Below are 18,676 nucleotides of genomic sequence, written 5' to 3'. Positions count from 1 at the left end.
TCTGTATTTTAATATATATCAAAAAACGCATACTCTGTATGCCAGTTTTTAAAATCACGAGTGTTTTACTTTGTCTTAAAAATATATTATTCTGAGAAAGATGTTCCTAAGCTTCACCATATTGTTAAAAAGGTTCATGGCACTAGAATGTTAAGCGCCTGTTATCCAAAGGTTTATGTTTGGTATAATTTCACCTTGCAAAACACTTTGGAAGCTAATTCTCTCACTGGAGATGCCATTCATATTGACTGACTCAGGCTTGGTGATTGAGTTAACAAGTGACATTCCCTACTCATGGAATCTGCTGGTGTGATAGAGACTTAAAAACAAGGAAGGAAAATCCTTTGTGGAGTAAGGACAGAATGGCAGGAGATGAATATTAACTTTTTTCGACTACTGGGGAAAGTTCTTCAAAGGAAGTCAGTTCTAAATTCTAACCTAAAAGATGGTTAGCTAGGAAATAATGATTCTGTGTCTGGTATAGAAATAAAATTAGTTGAATGAATGAGGCAAGAAAAATATGGCACATTTGACATAGATTGTGAAGCGGAGTCTATACAGTGGACTCCTCTGTTTATTATGTGGCAGATGTATTTTTCAACATGTCCTTATTTCTGCAACATTTTATAAATGCTTTGTACCTGTTTAAATATTTGAATTAAATGGAGGGTTCATAACTCAGCAACCACTCACAAAATTGGTTTGCAAAATCTTTCATAGAAGATGGTAGAGATTTCATTCAACTGCTTGCAATTCATCTTAGTTATTTACTGTTCAGCTCTGAGTATTTTTGCTACTCAGAATATGACTGTTATGGCTTGAGTATAAGCAAGTGTGTTTATAAAAGATTCAGTTCTCAATTATTTGAAAGCCTCGAATTTTTTTTTTTTAAACTGATCAGTGTCTGAATTGTTTCTATATAAGGACGTCAGACTCAGCTGTGGCTACTATTATCCAGCTCCTGTGATTATGTGACATTTTATTTTGCTTGTCTAGTTTCTGTATTATATTTCTTGTTTTATCTTAACCCTCTCAAACTGAGACATATATACTTACTTACATGTGAAATGTTTGAAGCAAGAGGCTGCATTGCTGTTTGTAAATGCACAGATACCTTAGTGGTTGTTACTTTCTCCTTTAGTTACTTACAGTTTTAAAAAATATTTTTGGGAGATCAAATGATGTATTTTCTATTGATCTTTAAGCCCTCCAAAAAATTTACTTATGCTATAAAATGAGACAGTTTTCTGTTCTCTGGTTGATTTAGTTTTATTAGCTTTTGAACTTCTATCAGTTGGTGGTTTGTAGAAAGGTATGTAATTTAAGTGGCTCTTACATAGTACTTATGATATTTTTGCTTAAATTGGCTTTTTCAAAATATAACTTGTAGATCCTCTAGTAACAGCTTCCAGTTTTTCTTTACATGTATCCATATGTGCTTCTAAATTTGCTTGTATCAGTAAGTTTTAACGGTTTTGCTCTTCTAATCTTTTATTTGGTTAAAGACATTCTCATGGGGTACATAGTGTGGATAATAATAATAACAGTGCTTGTTAGAATACTTTTTACAAGTTTAGGGAAGTTCGTTAAAAACCAAACAAAACACAACAAAAATGTTGATTTTGTATTTTTGTTTTTAAACCTTATCTTTCTCTAACCATTTACCTGAACCTATCCCTGTTATACTTAAGAATATAAATAAATTTCAGTCTTTTTCTTTTTTTTTTTTAGAAAGGCATATTTTTGGATGACAGAATTACTAAAATGTCCTGGGCATACATCAGAATACAAGAAGAAACCAGACCTGTTGTCCACCTGAGAAATTTTAAAAGCAGTGTAAAATGTACATGACGAAATAATACTCCAAAGTGTAGAAAGGAGAAAACATTAGTTGTTTGACTGGGTGGTATGCCATTCGGTCTTGTATGGGCCTATTCAGCAAAGAAATTATGGGCTGCCGTTAAATAGCATTGTGAAACTTCTAGTTCAGCAGACGCAAGCAGTTTGTTTTTCAGTTTCTCCTTCCCATTCTTGTTTATTAGCTTTGACTCTGAGTCCTGAATTAGAACAAATATTTTAATGGCAACATTTATGATTTGGTTGGAAGTGCCAGAGAGGCCGCCAGTGCTCAGATCTAGGCAGATTTCACTATGGGTGGTGTAAATTTGTTGCTTTCAGTGATTTAGATACACAAAGAGGAATGTTTTCTATTTCTGCAGTTTTTTTTTTAAATTAATGAACTTTAGTTTTTCCAGCAGTTTCAGGTTCACAGCAAAATAAGAAAGTACAAGAGAACTTTCATATAATCCTGCCCTCACCCCAAACTGACCATACTATTGACATTCTACACCACAGTGGTAGTATTGTTATAGGTGATGAACCTATATTGACACATCATTATCAACCAAAGTCTTTCGTTTACCTTAGGTGCCCTCTTGGTGTTCACACATTCTCTGTCTTGACAAATTAAAATTGACATGTATATACCTTTGTAGTATCCTGCCAAATAGTTTCATTGCCTTAATGTTTTTCATCATTATTTGAGACTTCTCAGTTATTATTTCTTTAAACATTTTTTTCTGCCTTTTTTTCCTTCTTTTCTACTTATCGATCAGTCTTCTTCTATGTCTCAGGGGCTCTCTTCATTTTTTTTTTCAAAATTCTCTTTGTCTCAAACTAGATGATCTCAGTTGATTTCTTCTGCCTGGTTCAGATCTGCTGTATGAGCCCCTCTATTGAAGTTATTGTCCTTTGAACTCCAGAATTTCTGTATGTTTCCTTTTTATAATATTTTATCTTTATTGATATTCTCTATTTGGTGAGACATACTTCTCATACTTTCCTTTAATCCCCTAGACATGCTTTCTCTACACCCTTTCTGGTATTTGCTATTCTCACCACTTTTTATTTTATAAATACTAGATACAGGTAAGAAAGATGATTTGGAAATATTTCTTCCCAGCGAGGAGTTTGTATTTTTATCTAACAGGGTTTTTTTTGCAGAGCAAAATTACTTACTTTTTTGTCCAATCCAATTTAAAAAAATCATTTCAGTTTTTGTGTTCATGTCTAAAAATGGTGCACCAATCTGGGGCCTGAAGACTTTTCTCTTTATGTGATTTTCTAATAGTATTCTGGTTTTACATTTTATATTTAAATTCATCCATTTTGTGTTAGTTTTTGGTGGGGGTGCAGAGGGAGAGGGAGAAAGAATCTTAACAGGCTTCTTGGCCAGCGTGGAGCCTGATACGGGACTTGATCTCAGGACACTGAGATCATGACCTGAGCTGAAATCAGAAGTTGAACACTTAACCTACTGTGTCACTCAGGTTCCCCATTTTGTGTTAGTTTTTGTATAATACATTGGACTAGGTCATGGTTCATTTGTTTGTTTGTTTTTTCGCTTGTGGATATTCAGGTGATACTTCATTTTTTTCAAGGTCCCATTCTTTCTCCATTGAATTTCTTTTGCACTTTTCTTATTAAAGTAACATACTTCTGTGGGCTATTTATGGATTCTCTGATGAAGGTGACTTTTTAAAAAATTTTATTTATTTATTTGACAGACAGAGATCACAAGTAGTCAGTGAAGCGACAGAGAGAGAGAGGAGGAAGCAGGCTCCCCGCTGAGCATAGAGCCCAATGCGGGGCTTGATCCCAGGACCCTGAGATCATGACCTGAGCCGAAGGCAGAGGCTTTAACCCACCGAGCCACCCAGGCACCCCTGAAGATGACTTTTTTAGTTTTTCTCTGCATGGGAATATCTGCATCTTGCCCATAATTTTCAGGAATGTTTCAACTAGACGGGATAGGTTAGTTTGACAGTTGTCTATTTATTTTCTAATGTCAGCTCTCTTTTAACATTATTAATCTTTTAAAAAATATTTATTTATTTGAGGGGGCATACCCCACCACTGAGTGTGGAGCCTGACATGGGGCTTGATCCCAGGACCCCAAGATCATGACCTGAGCCAAAGGCAGGTGCTTAACCAACTGAGCCACCTGGGTACCCCATTAAAGCATTATTAATCTGATCCTTTTGGTTAGTTGAGTACAGAGTTGTGCTTTGGGGGGCATCATTCTAATTTATGGTTATCAGCTCAAATGGAGCCATTGAAAATTTTTAAAAAGGTTGCTGAGTTCTTCTTGCCCTCACATATTGTGGATTTTTCTTCCTCCTGCTGTTCTGCTTGATGTAAGAGAAACTACTTTTATTTATGTTTTTTGTATTGAATTTTCAAGTTGATTTTTTAAAATACTTCAGGGTTTTTTTTTTATTGGTTTTGTTTTGGTTATAGGATAAGAACAGTGGTCTCTTTTGATTTTACAAATTCAACCCCAAATCCTCTTTGCTGGTCATTGGAGCAGGTAAAATGTTGAAGACACTAGATGTAGACAGTAACCTGTGTACCTGTATTAGCTCAGACTGTCATAACAAAATACCATAGACTGGGGGGCTTAAACAACAGCATTTTTTCCCCCAGTTCTGGAGGCTAGAAGTCCAAGAACCGGGTTCCAGCTGATTTGATTTCTAGTGAGGTGTTTCTTCCTGACTAACAAATAGTCACCTTCTTAGTGTGTCTTCACATGGCCTTTCTTTGGTGTAGGGGAGCAAGGAGAGATAGAGGAAGCTAGTTCTGTGGTCTCTCTTTTTAAATTTTATTTTTGTTTTTTTTTAAATTGAAATATAATTGATTGTTCTATTAGTTACAGGTGTGTAATATCTTGATTTGACAATTCTCTACCTTACTTAGTGCTCACCGTGATAATGTAATCACCATCTGTCACCATACAACATTATTACAGTATTACCGGCTATATTCCTTATGCTGTACTTTTAATCTCCCTGACTTATTTATTTTATAACTGGAAGTTTGTACCTCTTAACCTTTATCTCTTCTGCTTATCCCCCTCACCTCCCCTCTGGCAACCTCAGTTTGTTCTCAGTATTTAAGTCTGTTTTTTTGTTTATTTGTTCATTTGTTTCATTTTTTTAGATTCCACATTTAATTGAGATATATGATATTTCTCTTTCTGACTTCACTTAGCATAGTAACCCTCTAGCTCCATCTATGTTGCAAATGGCAAAAATCGCATCCTTTTTTATAGCCAAGTAATATTCTTTATTATATATATATATAAATATATATGACATCTTTATCCATTCATGTATTGATGGACACTTAGGTTTCTTCCATATCTTGGCTGTACTATACATAGGGGTGCATATAGCATATGGGTGTTCTATTATTAATTTTTTGAGGAACTTCCATATTGTTTTTCACAGTGGTTGCACCAATTTACATTCCTACCAGTGGTGTACAAGGGTTTGTGATGGCTCTTCTTATAAGGAAACTAATCATATCAGATCATGGTCTCACCCTATCACCTGATTTAAACTTAATTACTTCCTTAAAGACCTCATCTCCACATATAGCTTGAGTTTTTAAGAGTTTCAGTATAGAAATTTGGGGCTGCACAAATACTGAGTTCACAACAGTACATGTAAGAATCATTCAGTTACTCTTAGTTTTTTAAAAAAGTCTTACTTGTTCACAGCCCAATTCTAGGTTCTTCTGTTTATGATTGTTGTGTCATGCTTTTTCCAATATGTTTACTTCCATTTTAAGATACTCAAATATTTTGTAAGAGATGTTAAATATTAATTATACCTTCATCTTGTATTGTGCTGTCTAAAAGTATTATAGCCCAATACAACTTTACTGCTTCAACCTTTTCTCCTACCCTTTCCCACCAACATTTAGCCACACAATTTTTCAGCTCCTTAAACATGTTGCATCATTTTTCCTCTTCTGAGATCCTCTCTTACCAGGGTAACTCCTTTTTATCTCTTGAGTCCCACTTTGAATATCATTTTGTGAAGACTTGCTTGACTCTTAAATAAAATGTCATGCCCCCTCCACCTTGCCACTTAATTGGGCAAGTTACTTAGTCTATTTGGATCACCCCCAGAACTTCAGTTTTCTCTTCAGTGAAATGAGGGGTGATAATGGTGCGTAAAACAATACCAAAATATGATGAGGCCTCATAAAATTCAGCTGACATTGTTTTTATTATTATTAACCTACCTCATCCTACTTTAAATTTACTTATACCCATTGAGAGTATTCTTTCAACATGTTTTCTGCTAGAGGTAAGCTCTTACTTTGTCCCCAGGCATTGTTTATTATTAGCCTGGTAATTTTCACATAGTTGGTAGTAAGTATACACTGAATACTTACATTAATTAATTATTCTTTTCTCTCATTATCATCATGGAAAAACTCTGGCAGGGAAGAGATAAGGCATTAATTCAGCATAATTATTCATTTGTTGAATAAAACCAAATTATTTCTCGTTTGTGATTTGAGCAAGAATCATCATTTCCCCTAAATTATGGAAGTGATCCCTGGTGGCAAATTGTATTAAATGAAGAAACATATCACATATACTTAAGACTGAAATATATAACATAAATATTAAAAATATCCCATGGAAAATGTATCATATTTGTGTAACTAAGTACACTAGATTGGCGTATTATTAAGTATATTGTCTTTGACATAAAAGAAGACAAGTATTTTTTATTAATTAAATTGAAAATTAGAAATAGAATAAAGAAATACTCAACCGTATGCAGTAAGCCTGACATTTCTAAGACAGACCTGTTGTCTTTAATTTGGTAAATAATTGATCTGTTTTCCAGAGGCTTTATTTCTGCCAGCTGAGTAGCTGAGAGCTGTGAAATGCAGCACATCTACATTTTAAATAATTGCCCTTCCTTGGCAGGGAAATTGCTTTTCCATCCATTAATAAGAGGAAAATGAATGTTGGGTCTATAGTAAAGTAGATTAAACATGTACCTCTTTGGATGCTTGACTGCATCTTTAACAGACTTGAAATTTTTCTGGTTAATTAAATGCTATATATTGAAAGGTGATGGTGGTCTTGGGTTAATCATTTAAAAAGTTTAGGTTGGATATTTTTTTTCTTTTGCACAGAGTTGTCCCCATTAATCATAGTGAGTGGTCACGAAAATACCTTGTCTTGATTTTTATTAACATCTATAATGCCTTAGATTTACAGAATTATGTGGCTTCAGATTTTTTCTCTCATCTGACAGCTTCTGGTTTGTTACTGCCAGTCACTTATACTGTATCACGAACAATGCAGAGGCAGCTTGGAGATTTTATTGCTCCCCCTCCCCAAGAAAGAGATGTTTCCATTCTAGATTTGTAGTTACTCTCTTCTGTCGTCATCTCATAAAATGATATGTTTTACTCATGTAATGGATTACTCCCTGAAGAATGTGTTCTCTTTGCTCTCTCTTTGTGGCGCAGGACTTGTATGAGAGTCAGTGGGAACTTTGCAGGTTTGACTTACCATAAAGTACAGTAGGCATCATACCCAGGACCTGTGCTATTATTGTGGCCCCACCAAAATGTTTAATTCCTTTTAAAAGCAAAAATAAATAAATAAATAAATAAACTTTTACGCTAATGGGATACTTTAATATATGTTTAAACCAGCAACTGTAATCATAAAATACAACTTTAAATATTTTTTCATTGAAGACAGGGTCCATAAAGGCCAAAATGTCCAAAGCCCATTAATATCCTAATGTAGCCCCGGGTCCTGGGTATCCATTAGTAAGGGGGAGCCCTTCTCCTTTTCCACCATGACTGCCATAGTATTTCTAGTTAATTAAGCAAAGGTGCTCAGTTAGCTCTAAAAGGATTAATGAAAGATGAGAATACATGTATGTATGCTATGTAAAATGTGAAGCAAACATACACACACACACACACATATCTGTAACACTGTACTGCCCATAACAGGTGTAACTATAACAGTTGAAACTGAGTATTAAATTTTGAAGAAAGTAAAGAAGAATATTTATAGCCAAGTACATACATGCAAAGTAGCCAAGGGTGAATTAACTTTTGCTTATCAGGAAAACTTCACTGGTTGTTAAGCAGTGAAGTGCTTGAATATTTGTGGTCCCTTCCAGTTTCCTCTCCTCTAGAATGCTCTGGTGCTCCCCTGGGTTCAGGCTTGTTTCAGTGTTCTCATTCAGATTTGTCTGTTCTCTTGCCATATGTTAATTATTTTGAACATTGCTCTGAAAACAGTGCAAATATTTCTCAAGGATACATATATTCCAAAGGACATACATTACATCCAATAGGATGGGTACTTAGGGTAGAAAGGGATGGGAATGGGGACTGGGTGTAGGAATGGATGATGAAAGGGAGCATGTTAAAAACAGTAGTCCATATCAGTATTCAGAATAAACATAATGGGTTTTACAAAAAAAGCCATTTTAGAGTACCAACAGTATAGATGAGAATAAAATTATTTAATTTAAAATGAACTAGGGGCAGTGGGTTAAAGCCTCTGCCTTCGGCTCAGGTCATGATCCCAGGGTCCTGGGATCGAGCCCTGCATTGGGTTCTCTGCTCAGCAGAGAGCCTGCTTCCCCCCTCTCTCTCTGCCTACTTGTGATCTCTGTCAAATAAATAAAATCTTTAAAATAAAATAAAATGAATTGTCTTTTGGCTTTCCCTTTGTTCTTTTGATTGTTTTGTGGGAAGTTTTTGATGGTTATAGTTGGTTTTGATTTCACTATTCAAGTCTTTTTTTTTTTTTAAAGATATTTACTTGAGAGAGAGAAAGAGAGAGTGGGGGAGGAGCAGAAGGAGAGGGAGAGAAGAAGAACCTCAAGCAGAACCTGATACAGGACTTGATCTCACAACCCTTAGATCATGACATGAGCTGAAATCAAGAATCAGATGCTTAGCCGACTGAGCCACCCAGCCACCCCACAAGCCATATCTTTCTGACAGGCTAAAAAGCCATTACACTTACCTATTATGGATACAGACGTGTAGAATGAGGTTGTGCAAAGAGTGCCTACCTGCCCAGTGATCTTTGTTTTATGACAGTGGTTGTTCTTATGAATATTCTTTCTGAAACGTAATTAAGGAGTCATGTTTTGAAATAGTGTAGATAGGTAATGAAATCTAATTTCCAGAGAGACTGTTGGTAATTTGCTAATATTTGACATATTTGCAAATATGCCCAAAATAAAAATGTTTAATGATCATCACTTTTATTTTTCATCTAATAACTATTTGTTACATAGTTTCTGATCTCCCCTGCTAGACCCTTGACTGAAATCTGTTAAGAGTGTCATATATATGCTCTGGAATACATGATTCATGGTGCTTTGACCACCCATTTGGCCAGGCTGCACATCTGAGACTCATTGACCTCTTTCTTGACCCTCACCATGAATCTGTATTTCTTATGCATCCTTCTCTGGTTGCTTTTTTTTTGTTTAGGTTTTATTGTGTCCCCCGCCTCCCCTGCCCCATAGGGGTAGGATTTTAACTAACTGCTCTGTTGAGCATCTGTCTTTCCTCTCTCTCCATTCACTCTCTATAAAACGACCAATTTTAATCTTGTTCTCTTACCCTTATGTTTTGGTTTGTCTTCATTTTTATTGAACTGTAGCTTACAAAATGTAGATTGCATGAATGCTAAGTATATAGCTTGATACGTGCATGCACGTGCGCACACACACACATAAAAACACACACACACCGCCACCCCCCCCATAGTACATTGAATGGCATTCCTTGGAAATACCTAATTTCCAAATTTACCTTTCAAATTGTATATTATAGTCCTAATACATAGACTGTCTGTTCCAAGCAGACTGCTCTGCATCATATCCTCTTTGCTTCTCCTGTCTTCTGCTTTTCATGATATTTCACTTTACTCCTCCTCTGTCTACCAAATTCCTATTAACCTCAATTTGAAATGTATTGTCTGTAATAGTTGTATGTGTGTATCTGTGTTTATAATTTTTCTCTGAGGACAATAAGGTATTGGTACTAATAATATACAACACAAGCTAACACTTTTTAGACCCTCAAATTTGGTTTTCTCACTGTGGGTTTCAGTAATTGTATCTATTAATTGAAGTAAGGCATGCTGATTCTAAGGCCTTTAGAGTTATAAAACTCTGAAATTGTATGATAACTTTAACTTTTCCTGAATAAAGTTAGGCATCAAATTAATCTTCCCAAACAATAGTTCCTTATCTTCCCAGTTCTGCTTTATCTAAAAATTTTACATTTGCCATTGTAGTGACCCTCCATGTTGTGATACTATAATATGATTGGGTAAGAAAACTCATTCAGTTGTGAAAGAAAATTATATTTTTATAAAAATATTTACTCACTTTATGCCTTGATATCCTTTTAGTGTTAATATTGTCCACTAATGGATCACTTTATTAAAAGTGAATGGTTAAACCAAACGTAATCAACACGAGCTTTTTCCAAAATTATATAGAAATTCAAAGAATCTGCAGTAGTCAAATCAATCTGGAAAAGGTGAGTGGCCTACTCTAAATGGATAGTAATCAAGAAAAGATAGTTTGGGACAAATATAGTTATAGATGGATGGAGTAGAATTCAAAAATTGATCCCATGCACATGGTTTCTTGATTATTTGACCAAAATAGTAATTCAGTGTGGATAGTAAAGTTGTCTCAACAGTGGTGTTGGAACAGCTGGGATATCCACTTGGGAAAAAAACCCAAACTTTTACTTACCACCATATACTAAAATGAACTCTAAATTGATCATAGATTTAATTTAAAAGCTTAAACTATAAACCTTCAAAGAGAAAACAAAAGGATTATATCATTGTGACCCAGGAGAGATAGAGAAGGATGTTTTAGATAGGATACCCAAACACAAACCATAAAATTGGCTTTCATTAAATTAAGGATCTTGGGAAAGATATGATTAAGAAAATAAGTTGGGGTGCCATAAACTGGGAGAGAGTGTCATATATGTGTATAGTCATATATCATACATACAAATAGATATATGTGATGAAAAGACAAAACAATTAAAAATAGGCTAAAGATTTGAACAATCATGTCACAAAAGAAAATATGCAAATAGCCATTTAACACATGGAAAGCTGATCAGCATTACTGGTCATCAAGGAATGTGGCATACGAAAACCAGAAGAAATCACCAAATACTCACTGAAATGATTAAGAATTTTAAAGACTGAAAAAAATAATAAATAAATAAATAAATAAGAATTTTAAAGACTGACAGTACCAAATGCTAATGAATTATGGAGCTCATGAGAAAGTTAAAATGATACAGCCACTTTGAATAAGCATTTTCATGGTTTTTTTTTTTGGATCAGGTTAAACATACGTGTGAGCCAACAGTTCTACTCCTACATATTCACGTAGTAAAAACACACGTTCGCACAGACTTGTTTTTGACTCTTACTAGGAGTTAGTTTTAGAGTAGTCAAAAACTAGAAACAATTGCTGAATGGACAAATAAATGATCATATATCTGTATAATGGAATACTGCCCAGTAATATAAATAAATGAATGTAGTACTGTTAGCCACAGTAGTAGGTTTAACAAGATATTGTGTGAATCCATTTACATGGAATTCTAATGTAGGCAGTATTAATTCATAATGACAGAAAGCCAATCAGTGGTTGCCTGGGGCCATGCACTGGGGAGGGGATGGACTGGCAAGTGGACACAAGGGAATTTTTTTCGCATGTGCTCTGTCTTGATGATGCCAGCAGTGTAGGTGTATATGCTTGTCAGACTCATCAAACTGTATAAAATGAGTACATTTATTGTAAATAAATTGTATATTAATGAAGGTTAATAAAGCTTAAAAACTATTTTGGCATCTGACCAAAAAATGTATTCAACCATTTGGAAAAATAAAAATACATAGACATGCACCACTTTTCCTATATGTCTCCTGGATGAAAAGACCATTGAAAATAATGAATATTTGCATATTTAATATAAAAACCCATTGAATATGGTCAAAGATATCTTCAGAATCCTAAATATTACATGATGCAAAGTGAAGGGAAGAAAACGAATTAATTGATCCAGTGAAGATGTTAGGACACTTAACTTGAAATTCCTAAAAATGCAAGAAGATGGAGATAGTAAGTTATAAAATAAGTGGACTAGAAAACCAATTATTGATTTTAGATTTTTCCACATGGAACAAATGAGTAAGAACCATAACAGAGATTTTGGTCTAATTTATCTTGGTTGTGGATATATGCAACTTAAGGAAGGGATAAAATGAATCATATCCCTTGTGCATCTAACAGTGTGTAATGCAGTGCTTTTAACAGTGATTTTTCAGCTTAAATTTAAGAAAGATTTAATATATTCTGGGCCACAAATGTAGAAAAATACAGTGATGAGTTTGATTATCAGCATCTTCAAGCAGCTTAAGAAATGTGCTAACATCAATGCTGCCCACAGGGAAATTTTGAGACCATTGTTTTCAAGTATTCACATTCAGTTTATAGGTTCTATGAATCAGACTTTCATAGTTTATTATTGTGGTTTTATGTAATTTGAAGACCTAAAAGATTTTTTTATCAGTACTAAGTTTTGTTTTTCTTTTATGTTTACAAATTTGACTAGTAACTTTGAAAGATAATTAAATAATTTATAAGTTTTAATCTGTACAGGTATTGATGGGGGAAGTATTAAATTTACAAGAATTAATACCAAAATGTAAAATTATTTTAGAGTGATACATTTTGAATTCCTGTAATGATTTCTGTTTGCTCCAGTAGATCAGTGTTTATATCTCTTTTTGGAAGAGAATGTAATAGCTGATAATTTGTTTTCCAGTTCATATGTGTGCACGTGATAAAGAACCATACAATTAGGGAGGTGTTATAAATAGGATATGGTAAAAAAGACATACCTACTCATGTTTCCAAGATTTTATGGCATATGCCTAGTGGAGGTTTGCTACTCTTTAATTTTGCCTTTTGGGCTAACCAGCTGACGCCCAGTTGAAAAGATTTATGTTCTTATGAGGCTGCAGAAGCCTTAATGTTCAGTCTCCAGCTACCTCAGATTTTGGAGAACGCCATGTACCATCCGCAGCTTCAGTCCCCACCCTCTAATGCTAATGCTCATCTATCAAACTTGAGGCTGAGAGTGAGGGAGAGGAAGCTTCCAGATAAACACACAACAGCGTCTAAACAGCTAATCACTCTAAGCTTCCGCTTCCAGGCCCTATAATTAGAAGTCCTTCTTTTCCTTGTATTCCCAGATGACGCAAATGCTTTTTGTGGCTTGGCACCTCATTTGGGGCGTGGGTTTAGTTTATGGCCAGGCTAGAGTCTGGTTTAGTCTTCTGATGCTGCATAAATAGTTCTCAAGCCACAGTCTACTCTGTACAAGTTTTTCCTTTTATGTATATCGGCCCTTTAAGTTGTTTTCTAGAAAAAAAAAAAAAAAAAAGCTTGTCATTTCTCCCAGCAGAATGTGTGCAAAAGAGGAAATTATAAATTAAAAGGAAGCACATGATTGTATAGTACTTTTACTAGTTATTTATTTCTTCCTTTCCTCTTTTTCTTTCTTTCCTCTATGCTCTTCCAGTTTTTCTTAACTATTTTAAAATTTTATCAAAAAAAGCTCATTGATAGATTATACCACTTCCATGGGGAAGTGGGAAAAGAAAACCTATTTAAAAAATATTTTTATTTATTTGAGAGAGAGTAAGAGCAAGCTAGTGAGCATGAGCAGAGGGAGGGGCAGAAGGAGAGGGAAAAGCAAACTTTTCACTGAGCAGGGAGCCCTACTCAAGGCTCAATCTCAGAACCCTGAGATCATGACCTGAGCCAAAGACAGCCACTTAACTGACTGAGCCACCCAGGCACTACTTGAGATAGGATACACAGAAGGTAATAAAGATAAATTTTCAGTGGCCTATTTCTCTAAAAATCGGAATTTGTTTTAGATATTAGAAACTAGACAGATGTTAATGTCAGTTGGAAAAGCTGGGAGCTTATTGAAAAGTGTTCATTTGTGATTGTCATTCACATGTGAAACAGTAATTGTCTTGATTTGGCTAACTTGACTTGGAGTTCTTATTATGAGTAAAATATTGATATGATTCTAAAAGAAATGGAGTTTATCTTCAGTAGGTGAGTCATATATTTGTATTATAAGTACATCATTTTCCTGTCAGAATGTTTCCATTGAATTGTTTGTCATGTTCAGAAAATCGTTTTGTTGTGGAAAAGTGAAATCAGAACACACGAGCAGAACTGTGATAATTCAGACTTAGTATAACTCAGCAAAAACTAGGAGGAGTGAAGAAGTATTGTCCACAAAAGGATAACTAAGCATTCATGCCCAACCTTAGAAATTTATTGTTTGGATAACAACAGTAATATGGAAAGAAGATAAAATATGTCAGTGAACTCATGACCATAGTTGGGTGCAGAGTGGGAGGCAATGTTACATAAACTGTTACACATTTGAAGTAGAGCTCAGTAAATGACACTTTTCATCATCTAAAATGTATTCTCTTGGAAGTAGTCAGGACACTGACATCTTGTATGGTATTTTTTAATTTAACATAGTGACTAGAGTTGTACCTTATATTAGCCAGGTGGATAGCGAACTCACATATACTTCATCTTTTCATTTCAATGCCTACCTTAATCTTCCCACTAGCACTTAATATGCTTTCATAGCATTTTTTTCAACCAAGAAAAATTTTAAGAGTTAAAAAAAATGTGATTCTGCTTTTGGCATAGCAGAGTGAGCCAATAAACTATTCCTCCCACAGAAAACATAAATTCTGGACAAAATATAAACAAACATGCACAAATTTGGATGTGTGTATTATAGTTCCTGGAATAACCGATAGAAATGTGCTTTGGTGAGTGCTGTGAAGTGTGTAAACCTGGTGATTCACAGACCTGTACCCCTGGGGATAAATATATATGTTTATAAAAAATAAAAAATTAATTAAAAAAAAAGAAATGTAATGTAAGAGAGATATTTAAAAAGATAATAGGAAAATTAAAATTGGATATTAAAAGTATTGAAATTATCTAGAAAAAGGAAGGAAGCAAGAGCAGAGAAACAACAAATGCAATGAAACCGTCAGAAAAGTAATAAAAAAAATAATAAAATTGTAGCTATAAACTTAACCCTACAAGTAAGTTAGGCTAAACGTGATGAACTACAAACACCAACTTAAAAAGTCCAGAATTGGATTAAAAAAAAACAAAAACCCAAATTAGACCTCAATTATTGTCTAAAACAAAGTAATTTATATTAATTAAACATATTAATTTAAATAAATATTTATATATGAATATTAAATATATTTATAAAATATTTATAAAATAAAATATTAAATATATTTATAAATATATTTATATTGATTTTAAAAGTGAAAAAATGGAAAAGCACATACCATGTGTGAACCAATCAAACAAAGCTAGAGTGATGGTATCAGTATCAGAAAAAATAGACTTCAAAACAGGAAAATATCAGGGTTGAAATGGGACATCACGATAAAAGAGGCTGTTCACCAAGAAGTCCTAATAATCCTAAATGTGTATGGACTTAAAAAAGGTCTAAAATTTAGGGAGCTTATATAACTGAAAAAAAAAAAAAGACATATCCACAATTATACTTGGAGATGTTCAGTTCTGCTCAGTGGTGGTAGAACAAGAAAGTAGACAATCAATCAGTAAGGATATTAAATATATATTAATATCCTTTAATATACTATTATATATATTTATATAATCCATATAAATTTGTATATATAAAAATTTATATAAATTATATAAATATATAACCACATATTTATATATTTAATTATTATATATACAGTATATATAATATAATATATATTTATATAATATTTAATTATTATATATAAATAATATGTATATTTATATAATATTTAATAATATTAAATATATTTAATATTCTTTAATGTAAAGGATATTAAAGATCCTAACAATACTATCAATAAACTTGAATTAACTGACCTTTATAACACTGCAGCTGTTCAAGTATATGTGGGACTAGTCTAGTCTAGTCTCATATAAAATAAGGTTTAACAAATTCCTTATCATAATGGAATTAAACTAAAATCAATATGTGAAAGATACCTTAAAAATACCCAAATACTTGGAAAAACTTAACAACATATTAAATATCCCATGAGTAAAGAGGAAATATTTAGAAAACATTTAGAACTGAATGCAAAATAAAAGGCAGTATCAAATTTTTGGAATTCATTCCATTTTAAAGCAGGTTTATAGGAAAATTTATACTAATAAATGGTATCCTGAAAAAGAAGAAAGTTCCTGAAACAATAATCTAAGCCTCCCTTAAAGTTGAAAAAGGGGGTACCTTAATGGCTCAGTCGGTTAAGTATCTGACTCTTGATCTCAGGGTGGTGAGTTCATGTACATTTAAAAAAAAAAAGTGGAAAAAAGAAAGCAAATAAAACTAAAAAGAATGAAGGATATAGTAACAGAATATACTAATAGCAGAAGGAGGAATATAGGAGAAATCAATGAAATTGAAAGAAAATCAATGACAGTTGAGGCATCTGGGTGGCTCAGTTGGTTAAGTGTCTGCCTTTGGCTCAGGTCATGATCTCAGGGTCCTGGGATTTAGCCCCACATCAGGTGCCCTGCTTGGCGGGGAGTCTGCTTCCCCCTTCCTAACCATCCTTAAGTTTATAGTGGGCAACTTGTGCTCTCTCTCTCAAATAAGTAAAATCTTTAAAAAAAAAAAAAAAGAAAGAAAGAAAATATCTCTGTGACACCCAAATAAATATTCTTGAAAGCATCTAGCTAGAATGAGCAAAAAGAGAGAGAGAGAGAAAACAAATTGTTGATAATCTCAATGAAAAAGTGGACATCACCAAAGACCCGGCCATTTCCTTGAGTTACAGAAAGTGATTCACCCAAGAAGAACATTTAAATTAAACACTCAAATTTTCCATTTTAAAGTAATAAAATTTAAATTACAAAGAAATTAAATTTAAAAAATTGTTGAGTGTTCAACTACAGAAAGGCCCACTGGCAAATTCTACTAAACATCTAGGTAAGAAATAATAGCACTTTCCCCTAATCTCTTCTAGAAAATAAGAATATAAGGAACCTTTCACAATAGGACCAGCTTTACCCTGATTCTAAAAACAGATAAATACATGATTAGAAACCTACAAATGAATATCCCTCAGGAACACATCATGAAAATCTTAAAACATTAGCTAATTGAATCTGACAGTATATAATAAAGGATTTTGACCAGGTGGAGCTTGGTCAACATTTGATAATCAATCATTAGTAAAATTCACCGTATTAATCGAGTAAAGAAGACGACCACATAATCATCTCACAGGTATAAAACCCTGGACAAAATTCAGCATTTCATTCATTGTAAAAGCTCTCAACAAACTACGACTGGAAAGGAACATCCTTAAGTTTATAGTGGGCATTTATAAAAAATCCTACAGCTAAAATCATACTTAAAGATTGAATACTTGTCTTAGAATTTGGAAGTTATGAATATTGCTTCTCACCAGTCCTGTTTTCCTCAGCAAATGTAGTAAGTGAAGAAAAAGAGAAAAAGGCATGTAGTTTGGAAAGGAAGAAATTATGTCTAGTCACATACTACATGATATTCTGTAAAGAAAATTCCATCTAATCTACAAAGAAACCTTTGCTAGAGCTGGCAGAATATAAAAAAATGTCAATTTTATGTCTATGTATCAGCAGGGAAAAATTGATAATTTAGATAAAATAAAGAATACCAGTTATAATGGATCCAAGAAAATATATTTACAATTTGTGTGCCAAACAAGGAAAAAAAAGTCAAAGAAGATATATGTTAAGAAATATGAAGTGTTCCTAGGTCAGAAAACTCAATATTGTTAAGATGTTCATCATACTCAAATTGATTTATAGACTTAATATAATCCTCCCACAAAATCCTAGGAATTTTTTAAAATATCAAAATCTGATTCTGTGTTTGGAAAGGAATTGGAATAGCCAAAATAATGTTGAAAAGGTTCTAACCTGATTTCAAGATTTACTATAAAGTTACAGTAGTGAAGAAAGTGTGGTATTAATGAGAGTATAGATGACTATAGATGAAATTGAAGGACTAGAATAATAATTCCAGAAAAAGATCTATGTAGATACAGCCAGTTGATATTTGGCAAATTGACAATAGATTAAAAAAAAAAGGATAAAGATTTCAGTGGATAAAGAATAGTTTCTGAAAGAAATCTTGCTGGAACAATTGAACATCATTTCCAAAAAAAGCTCCTTTGTGTGATACCTCATGCTTTTTATAAAAATTAACTCAAAATGAATGACAGACCTGTATGTAAAATATAAAACTCTGAAAATTTTACCAGAAAACAAAATAGTTGAGACCATGGATTAGGGAAAGAGTTCTTCACCGAGATACTTTGTCAAAATTAAAAACTTGCTCTGTGAGACACTATAAGCAGTTTGGATAAATGTTATGCTAGGGTAGAGACACATTTTAAACTAGTGAATTAAGGTAGGGTATTGTAACTGAAACTCAAAATTCAGGTTTTGAAAAATGGTAAAAAGTGGGAGCAGGTTTTAGTTTCATGGAGAGAAGTCATTTTCACATTTTTTGTTATCACATTGGCTGTTTTAAAATGTTTGAGAACTCTTAGTAACCCTTTCTTTACTAGGCATACGGGAACAGAAAACTTCTACAATTAGTGTCCTCACTAAATTATACTGATGTATACTGATGTTGC

The 18,676-nt window shown here is 33.4% G+C and overlaps 1 protein-coding gene across 8 annotated transcripts in view; it reads left to right on the top strand.

Moving 5' to 3' along the window:
• The window catches only part of BCAS3 (BCAS3 microtubule associated cell migration factor), a 592,158-nt gene that overhangs the window by 197,456 nt on the left and 376,026 nt on the right, over nucleotides 1-18,676 (top strand). The window lies entirely within an intron of this gene.

Source organism: Mustela nigripes, chromosome 16, assembly GCF_022355385.1.
Source record: "Mustela nigripes isolate SB6536 chromosome 16, MUSNIG.SB6536, whole genome shotgun sequence".
In the NCBI taxonomy this organism is placed as follows: Eukaryota; Metazoa; Chordata; class Mammalia; order Carnivora; family Mustelidae; genus Mustela; species Mustela nigripes.
The sequence above is the reverse complement of the archived record's forward strand: the minus strand, read 5'-3'. Positions and strand labels throughout refer to the sequence as shown.